Raw genomic sequence first — 11,967 nt, forward strand, 5'->3', positions numbered from 1 at the left:
TGCATCACATTTTGTGCTCAGTGTTTTACAAATATTTCATTTATAGGTAATAAATGAGATTGCAAGAATGCACCTACCTACCCTTGATGAGAAATTCAAAGTCTCTTTCATCCCTTCCTCTGTTCTTCACTAGGGTACTCATTTTTTGAATATCCAAGCCCAGAATTTTACTATTTCCTCAATGATTTCTAGTCATCCTAGACTTCTAAGAGACAATGATCTTTTCACCTCCCTTTTAGTATATAGCCAATATTGTCATCATCTAGTCTTTTTGAGCCCGACTTCCTGGCTTTTCTGATTTCCTTCAAATTCCAACTAAAATCCTAACTTTTATAGCAAAGCTGTCCCCAAACCTTTTAATTATAGTGCCTATCTTTTGTAAATGATTTTTTATTTATCTTGTATTAACTTATTTGTTCATTTTTGCTTGTTATTTCTCCCATTAGATTGTGAGCTGCACAAGGGCAGGAGCTGTCTTCCCTTTTTTCTGTATCTCTAGTGCTTAGCAAATGCCTGGCTTAATAAATGCTTATTGACTGAATTTTGAGCCATTCAATACTTTCCTACCTTTCTTAAGTCTTTTTTTCCATCATTGTGTTTATAATTGCCCAGATCTGAACTTTCTAAAAGAAATGTCATTGAAAGTTGAAAGTCATCAAAACTCTTTTTGTTCTAGAACGATATGCTATTGTTGCAGGATAAGTTATGCAATTCATGAAAAGTTCTTTGCAAACCTTTTAAAATTCAACATAAATGTCAGCTATTGTATTTTGAAGCCATTTTTCTTTGCTTTTTGTTACATTATATTCTAGTATTTTCTTTAATTTCCCATAGTAAATAATCCTGTGCATTTCTACATTGAGTTCCTTGATACAAAATATATCTATTTCTGACCACTCACAATATTTTATCTTTTAGCAAGGAGCACTAGAATATGACCATAGAATTTCTGGGTGAGTTAAATGTTAGGCTCTTCTTTGGTTGCATCATATAGAGTTTGCTGACTTGAACATTACATTTTGCTTCCAATATTTCTGGAAATTGTTTGCTGAAGTATAATTTCCTAAAATATAGCATTGTCTTTTTTGGTTTCTTAATGTTTTTTCTTAAAAAATCAATGATTCCTAGGATTTTTTTGAGCCTTTTATTCAACTCAGGTTTTATTTTTTAATTAAAAAAATCTCACATCTAATTTTTATCTTTTTTGATTGTGTTTTAATAATTCTCGTTTATAGTATTAACTGTTTTGGCCTATTTGATTCCTATTTTGCTAATAATTTCTATCTTCTAAGCTATCTTTTCTTTTGTTTTTGTATTCATGCAATAATTTTACTTAAATTTCTTCCTTTGATTTTTTTTAAGCCTTTAAACCATCTTATAAGATCTTGTAGACCTTTTCTTTTCTGCTCTTTATACTTATTTTAGAAATATTCTTTTCAGTTGGGATTTTTTACAGGCACTTTCTTATTTCATAGTATTTCTTCATTATATCATGGGATAGCTTTCAATCTCTCTATTGTGTGTGTGTGTGTGCTGATATCCTTATGGAGATTTCTTCCTCTTTATATTTATTTCCCTTACATTTTACTTTTAAAAATTCATTCCCTCATTTATTTATTTTTGTTTAATGGATATATTCCTAGCTGTTTGAGGTGAGACAAAAAAGATTCTCTCACTTTGCCAACTTTCTGAAAATAGAAAAGGATATTTCTTTTTTTCCTCTTCTAAACGTATTTCCACATTTATCATGCTGCACAAGAAAAATCAGATTAAAAAAGGAAAAAAAATGAAAGGGAAAAAAAAACAAGCAAGCAAACAACAACAGAAGTGAAAATACTATGCTGTGATCCCCATAGTCCTTTCTCTGGATACAGATAATTCTCTCCATCACAAGTCTATTGGAATTGCCTTGAATCACTGTTGTACTGAGAAAACCAGTGAGTGAGAATTGGTAAAATTTCAAGTGGATTTTATTTGCTGGCTGTTGCAAAGGGCATAGCAATGCCCAAATCAGGCAGTTGCTGGCTTCAATAAACTCGCCTCTTAAAATTTCATTGGTCTCTCTCTCATCTGTATCGTTACATAACATTTTTGGAGGCCCCAGTGAGATAGTGGCGTTTTGCATCATCACAAGAGATCATGATAGCCTGGAATTTAGGGTTGAATGGATTATCTCTTCTATTCCTAGGGGATCTAGCTTCTAAAGAAGTTCCAGGGTCCCGGGACATAAGTGATACAGTCTTAATCTCGGCATAACATCACCTCATGTTTAAAAGAGCCAAGTCCATCACATTTGATCATCACATAATCTTGTTGCTGTGTATAATGTTCTCTTGCTTTTGTTTACTTCACTTACACATCAGTTCATGTAAGTCTCTTCAGGCCTTTCTGAAATCATCCTGCTGATCATTTTTTATAGAGCAACAATATTCCATTACATTCATATTTCATAACTTATTCATCCATTGCCCAATTGATGGGCATCCACTAAGTTTCCTCTTCCTTGCCACTACTAAAAGGGCTATTATAAACATTTTTGCACATGTGGGTCCTTTTCCCAAATAAGATATTTCTAATCTCAGGCAATCCATAGAAAGGCAGCACATTATTCCTCCATTCCTCTATATGATTAAAAAATATTGACATGTTTTGTTTTTATATCATGCATATTTACCAATGTGTCATCATTCCAGTTCTATTCCAGAGAGCCATATTTTACAACCAATAATAGAAACTGAAGGAACAAATGGTGCAGTAAAACTAGCCTGTTAAGGGACAGGTTAAATCTCTGAGAACCTCCATAGTTGTGGATCATAACATCTGAAGGAGTTGCAAGGCAGCCTTTGCTGACACAGGTGTTGCAGACTGGGAATGAGATCATTGGAGGCAGAGGGAAGAGGAGGGAAGTCAGGCAATGCAATGACCTCTCAGTCAGAGAGGTCAGAGGACAGCAATGGTCTCTCAGTCTCCTTGTATCATCCTCTCACAAGAGGAGATCCATTCTGGGTTGAATCTCCAGTAGCCACTGTCAGGTGGCTCCCATGTATTCCTTGTAGCACAACACTAGTCAACACATCAAAATGTCTAAAATGGTCTACAGTGTTCCTATAGTAACCTCTACAAAGAAGAGAAGGAGATGCCTTCTCATTTCTCTTTTTGGTTTTTGTTAGTTTTTTTTTTTGTTTTTTTTTTTTTTTTTGTGGTGGCAGGCAGAGGCAGGCTTAGTCATTATAATTTCACAGAATTCAATTTCCATTGTTTTACTTTGTAATCATATATATTGATATTCTGTTTCTACTTAACTTATTTGTCAATTCATATAGCTCTTCTCATGCTTCCCTAGATTCACTTTATTAATCATTTCTTGTAAAATATTCTCTTATTTTTTAACCATTTCTCAATTGATAGTTTTTTCCCAATTTTTTTGTTTCCAGTCCTTTGATGTTATAAAAAAGTACTATTGCAATTTTTTTTCCTATACAGGGCTTTTATTTTTATCATTGATCTCCTTGTGATAGCTGCTTAGCACTGGAATATATAAACTAATGGGTCATTTTCATAGAATAATTACAAATTGCTTTCCAGAATGGCAGGATATTGGAAAAAGACAAATTTTTCAAGAATTTAAATGAATTATATAGGATATAAAAAAATAAACATTGTCCAAAGGTCAAGGAAAGACTTTTGTTTTATGCTTGGGGAGATTTAATGTGTTGTAGGCAGATAGAAAGAGAGAGATTGACAGTACATAAAATCAAAAGCATAGCTACTAGAATATGGTCCTAAAGAAGATGAGAGGATATGGATTAATTGGGCAGAGTAGCTTTAATGAACAGTTAGTTTTTTTTCTTTTGTGATTAGAAGAAAGGAGGACATCAAAAGTGATGATACTGAGAATTGAGTAATGATTTCTCTAGAATGCCCTCTTTTTTTTTCAGTAAGTTAGGAGGGCAAGTTATCAGTTATCAGTAAGGAAAGTGAGGGGGATAATTTAGTCAGGGATGAGAGAACAAAAGAAATGGTTTGAAACAGTCATTGTTCCAAAAAGAGTAATTTAATTTCCCTCTTGTACAATTCATGGTTACACATCCCCTCCCTCAACATTTTTGTTTCTCTGTCTCTGTTTCTCTGTCTCTCTCCTCTCTCCTTCTCTGCCTCATTTCTATATTCTTCATTTTCTATCTCTATTTGCACAGTCAAGTGTAATTTTTTTCAAAGACCGTCTTGCCTCAAGTCCCTTGGGCATTTTTTTCTGCTTCCTCACATGTGCTGAGGTAAATATAGGAATTTCAATGTAGGAATTATGTGTTTTATAATGAAAAGAGGTTGTGAATGCTGCTTTAATGATTTGCTAAAGAAATAGTACCTTGCTGGTTGAAACTATATATGAATCCTAATTCCTTATGGCAATTTACCTCAATTCAAGGACAGGTTTTCCCTGCTTTCAAAATACAACACATCAACATTCATTAAGTACACATTTCATGTGTTTTAAGTGATAATAATAACCATAATAATAACATATATGTATTGCTTAATATTTGCAAAATACTTTAAACATATTATTTCATTTTATTATCACAACTAACCTGAGATGTAGGTGCTAGCATTATCTCAATTTTACTGATAAGGAAATTAAGACAGAAGTAAATCAACCTGCCTAAGATCACATAGGTAGTAAATATCAGAGGATGGATTTGAATTTTGGCCTTTCTTACAGCAAGTCCAGTATCCGCCACTGTGTTGCACCTTGAAAAAATAACAACAACAAACCACTTCATTGAGAAGGCCACATCCCTGTCCTAGGAAATTAATGGGAAGACTGAACATATATTCACCCACTTACAAGAAGCAGCTGAAATCCCTTCCACTGCAGTGTGCACCTGAAAAATAATGCAGAGATATGTGTACAGAAGCATTGTTGGAAATGCAGGTGAAATAATTTTCCCTTTGATTTCCGTAACTTCAGAGACATGTTTCTACAGGAAGAAAAACTGGCCCAAGGCATCACACAAAAGAAATTCCTAATAAATCAGAGTAATACTTCTGTCAAGTACTGCTCACAAATGTTTGATAGAGTTCCAATAACTTGTCAATTAACTCAACAAAGCCTTATCTTGCTGGATAAGCAGATATTTTGGGGGTGGGGATGAGGAACTTTTAAAGATAGGTGCTTTGACTTGGAATTGTTCATAACCTTTGTCAATCAATTAACTAGCATTTATTAAGCACCTACTCTATGTCAGATACTATGCTATTCCCACTGTTAGGCATATATCCAAGGAAGTAAAGGATACAATAAAATATTTATAGAAGCACTTTTTGCATTATAAAAGAGCTGAAAACAAAATAGATGCTTGCTGACTAAGGAATGGGAAACATTGTGACATATGAATATCATGTAATATTATTGTTCTGTAAGAAGTGATGAATTTGAAAAATTCAAGGAAGCATAAAAATATATGAAATGGATGACAATGTAAATAGATATAACAATAATAAAAAGAAACTGAATGCAAAGTTATAATGACTAAGCTTTGCCCCAGAGAAGAGTTGAGAAGCTGAATTTCCCTCCCTTTGTTAGGGAGGAGTAGGTGGGGGAGATCATGAATATATTATAGAACATATTTATTATAAGGTAGAGAAATATTTTATATATTGTAGTTCAGCTGATGTGGTATTTGGTTTTGGTTCTTTAAAAAATAACAACTTTACTACAAGGGATGATTCCCCATATAGTAGAGAGGAAAGAGGCATATTAGAAATTAACATGGTAAAAAATATGTCAATAAAAATATGATAATTTAAAAAAAAATAGTTGCCTTGAATAGTTTTCTTTGCTGAGGTATGGATATGCATTGATGTGACTGTTTCTTTAAAACATGCTAAATCTCTTGTTCTTGCTTCAACAGCACGTCCATTTGTCCTAATGATCATCATTGTTCACTCTATTTTTTCTAAAAATTACTTTCAGGCCCTGTGGAATACTATTTAGGATATCCTTTCAGGCAGCATATCTTTGAAGGTAGGTTTGATTTGATTCGATTTTTGTTCATACATAAATTTGACTATACTATAAAATAACAAGATATTGATTTTCCATTTTGGCTTATTAACTGATTCTAGAAGATATTTCCCTGAATCAAACAAGTTTTTGAACAGAGGCAGCATCATTATGAACATTGCCAGAGAGTTTCCCAACCCAATCCCTTTCCACCCTTTTCTCTGTCTCTCTTGTCCCTTTCTCCACTCCTTCCTGAAAGGCAAAATTCATCTTATTAATATATAATCATATGTTAATCTTTATAACTATAGATTTTTACATATTGATCTGTTCCCAGAGATATTAGATAGCAAGGATAGAAAACTATATTATGGCATTTAAAGTAAAGGGGTATTAAGTCTTTAAGAGTGATTCCTGTCTTCTCTCTTTCTTAACCCACTTCTCTCTCCCCTTCTGGGTTTGACTGGAAGAATAAAGAACAGGGTTAAAGCAAAACAATCAGAAAAGTAAAGCATAACAGTTTATTTTATTAACCTGAGTTGGAGAAACTTGGCAACTTGCAGGAGCAGTTTCAGATATGTGTTGATTCATCTGTTTAATAATTTAATGTACTAAAATAGACTTATGCACATCAACTATGAAAATGACCAATCTGTAACTAAAATTCCAAAGAAAAGTGGATAGAGGATAGTAAGATTACAAAGAATCCTTCTAAATGCATGTGAATTTTGAGCTAAATCCTCTAGTAAATATAAATAAAACCATGGTATTGTCCAAGATGTGAATGGGAATATAGGGTAAGTTATATGTAAAGATGTATAGAAGTAAGCATGGGATTGTAAACTAGCAAACATTTGTTAAATATCGTTCTAAGCACTGGAAATATAAAGGCAAAATTGAAACAGATTTTTTCTCAGAGAGCTTACATTTTATCCAGAAACATTATGTTCACACAATCAACAAGAATTTATTAACTGGGAAGAAGGAAAGAGTATTCATTGAATATAATATATAACATATTAAGTATAGCATCTATGTTAGGAATTGTTAAGCCCTTTACAACTATTATTTCATGTGATCCTTACTTGCAAAGTGGGTGCCATTTTTATCCCCATTCTACTTTTGAGGAAACAAAAGCAGACAGATTAAGGATCATACAGATGCAAAGTATCTGAAGTCAGATTTGAATTTAGTTGTCTCTCTCTGATTCTAGGCCCAGCACTTGATTCATTCCTTTACTAGCTCCCTCCATGTATTAAATACCTATTACCTACTAGGCCGGTGCTAAGTGCTACAGCTACAAAGACATATATAAGTAAATACAATATTATTGGGGTATAATTGAGGTATACTATTAATAGTTAGAGAATCAGAAAAGGCCTCATCTGCAAGGTAGTGCTTCGAAGGAAACTAGCAACTAGACAATCTACGAAGAGATAAGGAGGAAGCTTATCTTAAGTTCTGAGGCAGGTGTTTGAAGGTCATATATGAGGAAGAGCAAGTCAGTCTGACAAGACTTGTCCTGTGAAGGGAGAGTAATGTGTAATAAGTCTAGAAAGGTGGGGTTGTACATGATTGGGAGGGGTATCTAATAATTCCTATTAACATAAGATTTTGTCTGATCTTAGAGGCAATGGGGAGTCAGCGGAATTTTTTCGGCTGAGAGTAAATGTGATCAAGATTGTTCTTCAGTAATTGTCATCAGATGGAATAGTGAGAAATAATGCTGATCTTCCTTGATTACAAGGAGGAAGTAGAGAACATTCTTTCAATAGTAGCAGTGGTAGTGATAAATTTTTGAATCAATGTTATGTACTGTTGTATTCTGTCCGGTTTCTTGAGTCCTAAAAATGTCTTGTCAAAGGAAAATTAATTATATATTTTATATAATATGTAAAATATTTTATTATATATTATATATATATGTGATTCTAAACCTCAGCACATGTATATAAGTATACATGGGTACATAAACATATATAACTTGAAGATGTTCATTTTCTAAGAGAACCAGTGACATCATGGGTTATATCTTAACTTTTTTTTGAATTGAAGCTATGTGAGGCACAGTTGCACAAAATTCTCAGTCTCTCTCTTCCAGTCACTGAAGTCCAGTGATGAGACAAAAGTCAAGATGACTTGTGTTGGCCTGGGATGCCATATTTGAAGTCTGTCTAGCTCAAAGCCATCCACAGTAACTGCTTCAGCTGAATACATGGCCCTGGGAACAAACTGTTCTCATTCACTCATTCTTCCCATGAGATGTCTTCACAAACTTGGGATAGACATCTCACTAATTCATTAACAGAATTAATTACTCTCAAGAATATATAAGGATAAAAAGAAGTAAAGACATCAGAAGCTAAAGTTTTTTGAAATAAATTGGAAGTAAATTGATAAAGGCTGGATTTAGCACAGTGGTAGTGGAAAGACAAAAGGAGTAAATTTATGAGACAAGAGAAGATTAGTAACGATAGTTAATGAATTGCTGGGATGGGGGGGGGGGGGGAAGAGGAGAAGGAGAAGGGAGAAAGCAATGAAAAGAGATGTCAAATATGTTATAAAAGTTCTGAGCCTCAGAAAATAGTTGGTTGTTGGAATAAAAGATGTTGGAACAAAAGATCCTTGATGATCCCTTTCTCCATTACAATATCATTTTTTTACTCCCTTAGAATTACCACTTCTCTATTCACTTACTTTGAAATTTGATTATATAGAATCAAGGAACTAAAATTACTTTTTCATATGAGAAGAGGCGCAAAGTACAAAGCTTAGAGTCCAAAGACTCCATTTTTGAGTCTTGGCATACATACTACTACTAAATCAACTTGGATCATTGTGAAATGAAAAGACCATAGGATTTGAAATTAGAGTATCAGCTCTACTACTTTAATCTATGTGTCTTTGGGCAAAGTGCTTAACATTTCTGAGTCTCAGTTTCCCCATTTATGAAAAGAACATAAGTAAAATAACTTTCTCACAAACTTGTAGTGAAGATCAAATATGTATATATAAATAATGTATATAAATATAAAGCTCTAGCAATGTGAGATATGAATATAACTAAGAGGAAGGCTGAGGAAGGAGGAGAGGAATGATGGAGACAGTTGTCAGGAGGCTGGAGTACACTGAGGAGCCTGTTAATATACGGGCCTTTTAATATGAATAATCTCAGTATGATTTTCTGGGATGAACCAAAAAGTATTAGGGGAAAGGAGGAGGAAAGATGATACTTAGATCTAAATGACAATTTTCAACATGCAAATTATTGACTATTCAATGCATTTCAGGTATTCTGCATTTCTACCCAAATCCTTCCTCCAAGATTTTCAGCAGATCTAAATGCTAGTAAGAGGGTCTACTTTGCATGTTTCAGAAATTGAGATTTTATTTTTCTTCAAATATTTAGGTAGATCCATGATTTGGTTATTTCTTTTATTATTGCAGATAGAAACTCGTGGTATTTTCTTCCCTTGGATTCCCATAGCACTAATTATTTTTCTGATTCACTGATACTAAGCATATTTTTTTTTACCTTCTTATTTTTCCTTATTTTTTCAAGTGTCTGTATTTGCTCAAATATGTGGTAAGCTCCTAAAGGGAATGGACCAGATCTCATGCTGATCTCTGCCCTTAGAGTACTTAGCACATGAAAGGTAATTAATGTGTTAGTCATTGATAATTCACACTATCCAACATTGTCTAAAGTTTTGATTCTAATAAATGAGTTTTTGGAAACTTTTTCATTATTGCACAATATCTTATGTGGTTGGTAAAATGATTTACATAACTTTAAAATATATATATAGGCTGCTACTATTCTCACTAGTAAATTCTGAAGTGACTGGCTGTAACCCAGTCCAAATCATAGTACTTCCAGACAGCTCTAATGTAACAATTGCAAAACGATTGTGAATCTGCATTTATGGAGAAGGACTTCCCTATATCAAAAAAATCATGGATCTGGACCCCTTCCAAAAGTAAATATGACAACATTTTCATATTTATTGTAAAGTACCTATTCGGTTCTTCACAGATTAGCTAGTCTTTTATATTATATTCCTTTAGTTTAATATGGATGAAGAAATTAATTGCAGTTGATCGTTATCCTGAACCTAAATGGATATGAACTTCATTTTTTCAAGTGCATTAGTGTAAATTTGGTATTTAAAGAAACATTGTATAATTCCATTGTCCTTAAGAGGCTGTCTGATATATCAATCAACAAACATTTATTAAGCTCTTGCCGTATTAGGTTCAGTGCTACTACTAAACCTAACTTGTACTTCTAAGAACAAGTACAAATCATCTACTCTCCAGAACCTGAAAGTCAGCCTCGGAGCTAGGAAGAATCGGATTTAAATTCTATTAACTCGTACCGGTTTTGTGACCCCGGGGTAATCATTTAACCTCTCTAACTCTTAGGTAACTCTAAGGCTATTACTTGCAGAACAGTTTCCAATATGCTTCGGTCTAGTTTTCTAAACCAAAGAAACCTCTGGTCAGGGCAAAAAACCTAACCAAAACCAATCAGCATCAGTGAAATCGCAGGTCCGATGTTGATGTATTTAGTGTAGCGAAAGAATGACCAGTTGGGGGCGGGGAGGGGGGGAGGAGAAGAATCTGGGTTGGAGAATGCATAAATTTAGTGGAGTATATAGGACCAGGCTCCCAGATTGAGAGATTGATAGGTGTCCGAGATCGAGTCACTCCATTTACAATCTTTTTTTTTTTCTCTTTCTTTTTTTTGACTGCGCTACTGCGGAGCTGACATACTTTCATATCGTTCAAACTATCAAATGACAGACTCCCAGTTTTGCAAGAATCTAATGAGTTTATCTGCCTTATGCCCAGGAAGGAGACTGTCCCAGGGAGATTGAGATTAGATAATTTCAGGATCGTTGACAGGTCGGGAGATTCAGAGTTTTCGCATTCGCTGCCTTGTTTATTTAACCTTGACTTTGTAAGGCTGAGAGGGCAGCTGCTGCTTTTGAAAGCGATCCAGGTGAGCTCTGAGGATAGCGTGGGTCGGGAGCGAGATGCAGCTCCAGGTAGGTGATGCTGTCACCCTGCGGGGCAAGCAGCAGCCTGACTTTTTCCTAGCTGGGATGCCTTTCAAGAAAACCTTAATTTTATAGTGGGGGGACAATGATGGGTAAACGCCGGGCTTAAGCAGTGGCCGAAGAGCGCCTCTACCCTGCTTTCTGCGCGTCATACTAGGGGAAGGAAGATGCGCAAGGTGAAAGGAGCATAAGGGAAGGCAGGGGAGCAGCTCCACTGGATTCCGGCATCAGGACCGCTTCCAGAAAGCTCCGAAACGCTTCCAGCGGGCCCCGCCTCCTTCCCCGGGGTTTCCCCACCTCTCCCAGCCCCGTATTTGCATAGTGCGGCCCCCTCCCCCGCTGCGATTGGCCGGCTCTGCGGCCGGCCCCGCCTCCCCCGGCAGGATTCCATCCCCCGAGCCGTCCAGAGCTGCGGGCAGCCAGCGGACTGTTAAACCGCGGCGGCGGCCGGGGCGAGCTGTGGAGAAGAGTTGGCGACGCCCCGGGCGGGGGGGAGGCGGGCAGGCGGCGGGCGGCCGGAGACCACCTCAGCAGCCCCCACCACGGCCGGACCGACGGTGCTGCGGCGGCGGCGGCGGGAAGCGGGGGCGCCCCAGCAGGCGAGTGGCTGGGGTCTCCGCGGCGGGCTGAGGGGGATCTGGCTCTGCTATCCCCGGGGGGCGCGGGGAGCGCCCGGAGCCGGGGACCGCAGCGCGGGGAGGGGCGGCGGGCGGAGGGGGGCTGGAGGAGCGCTGGCCAGCCGGCGGGGCGACCGACCGACCAACCCCCGAGTCTTCTCGGGGCTGTTAGCCACTGGGTCCCCGGCTGAAGCTCGCGCTCTCGGGGAGGGGTCGGGACCGGAGCCCAATTTAAACGGCCAAAACCGAACAGCCTGGGGAGAGCCTGAGGGGAGGGGACCGA

This window comes from Sarcophilus harrisii, chromosome 3, assembly GCF_902635505.1.
Source record: "Sarcophilus harrisii chromosome 3, mSarHar1.11, whole genome shotgun sequence".
Lineage (NCBI taxonomy): Eukaryota > Metazoa > Chordata > Mammalia > Dasyuromorphia > Dasyuridae > Sarcophilus > Sarcophilus harrisii.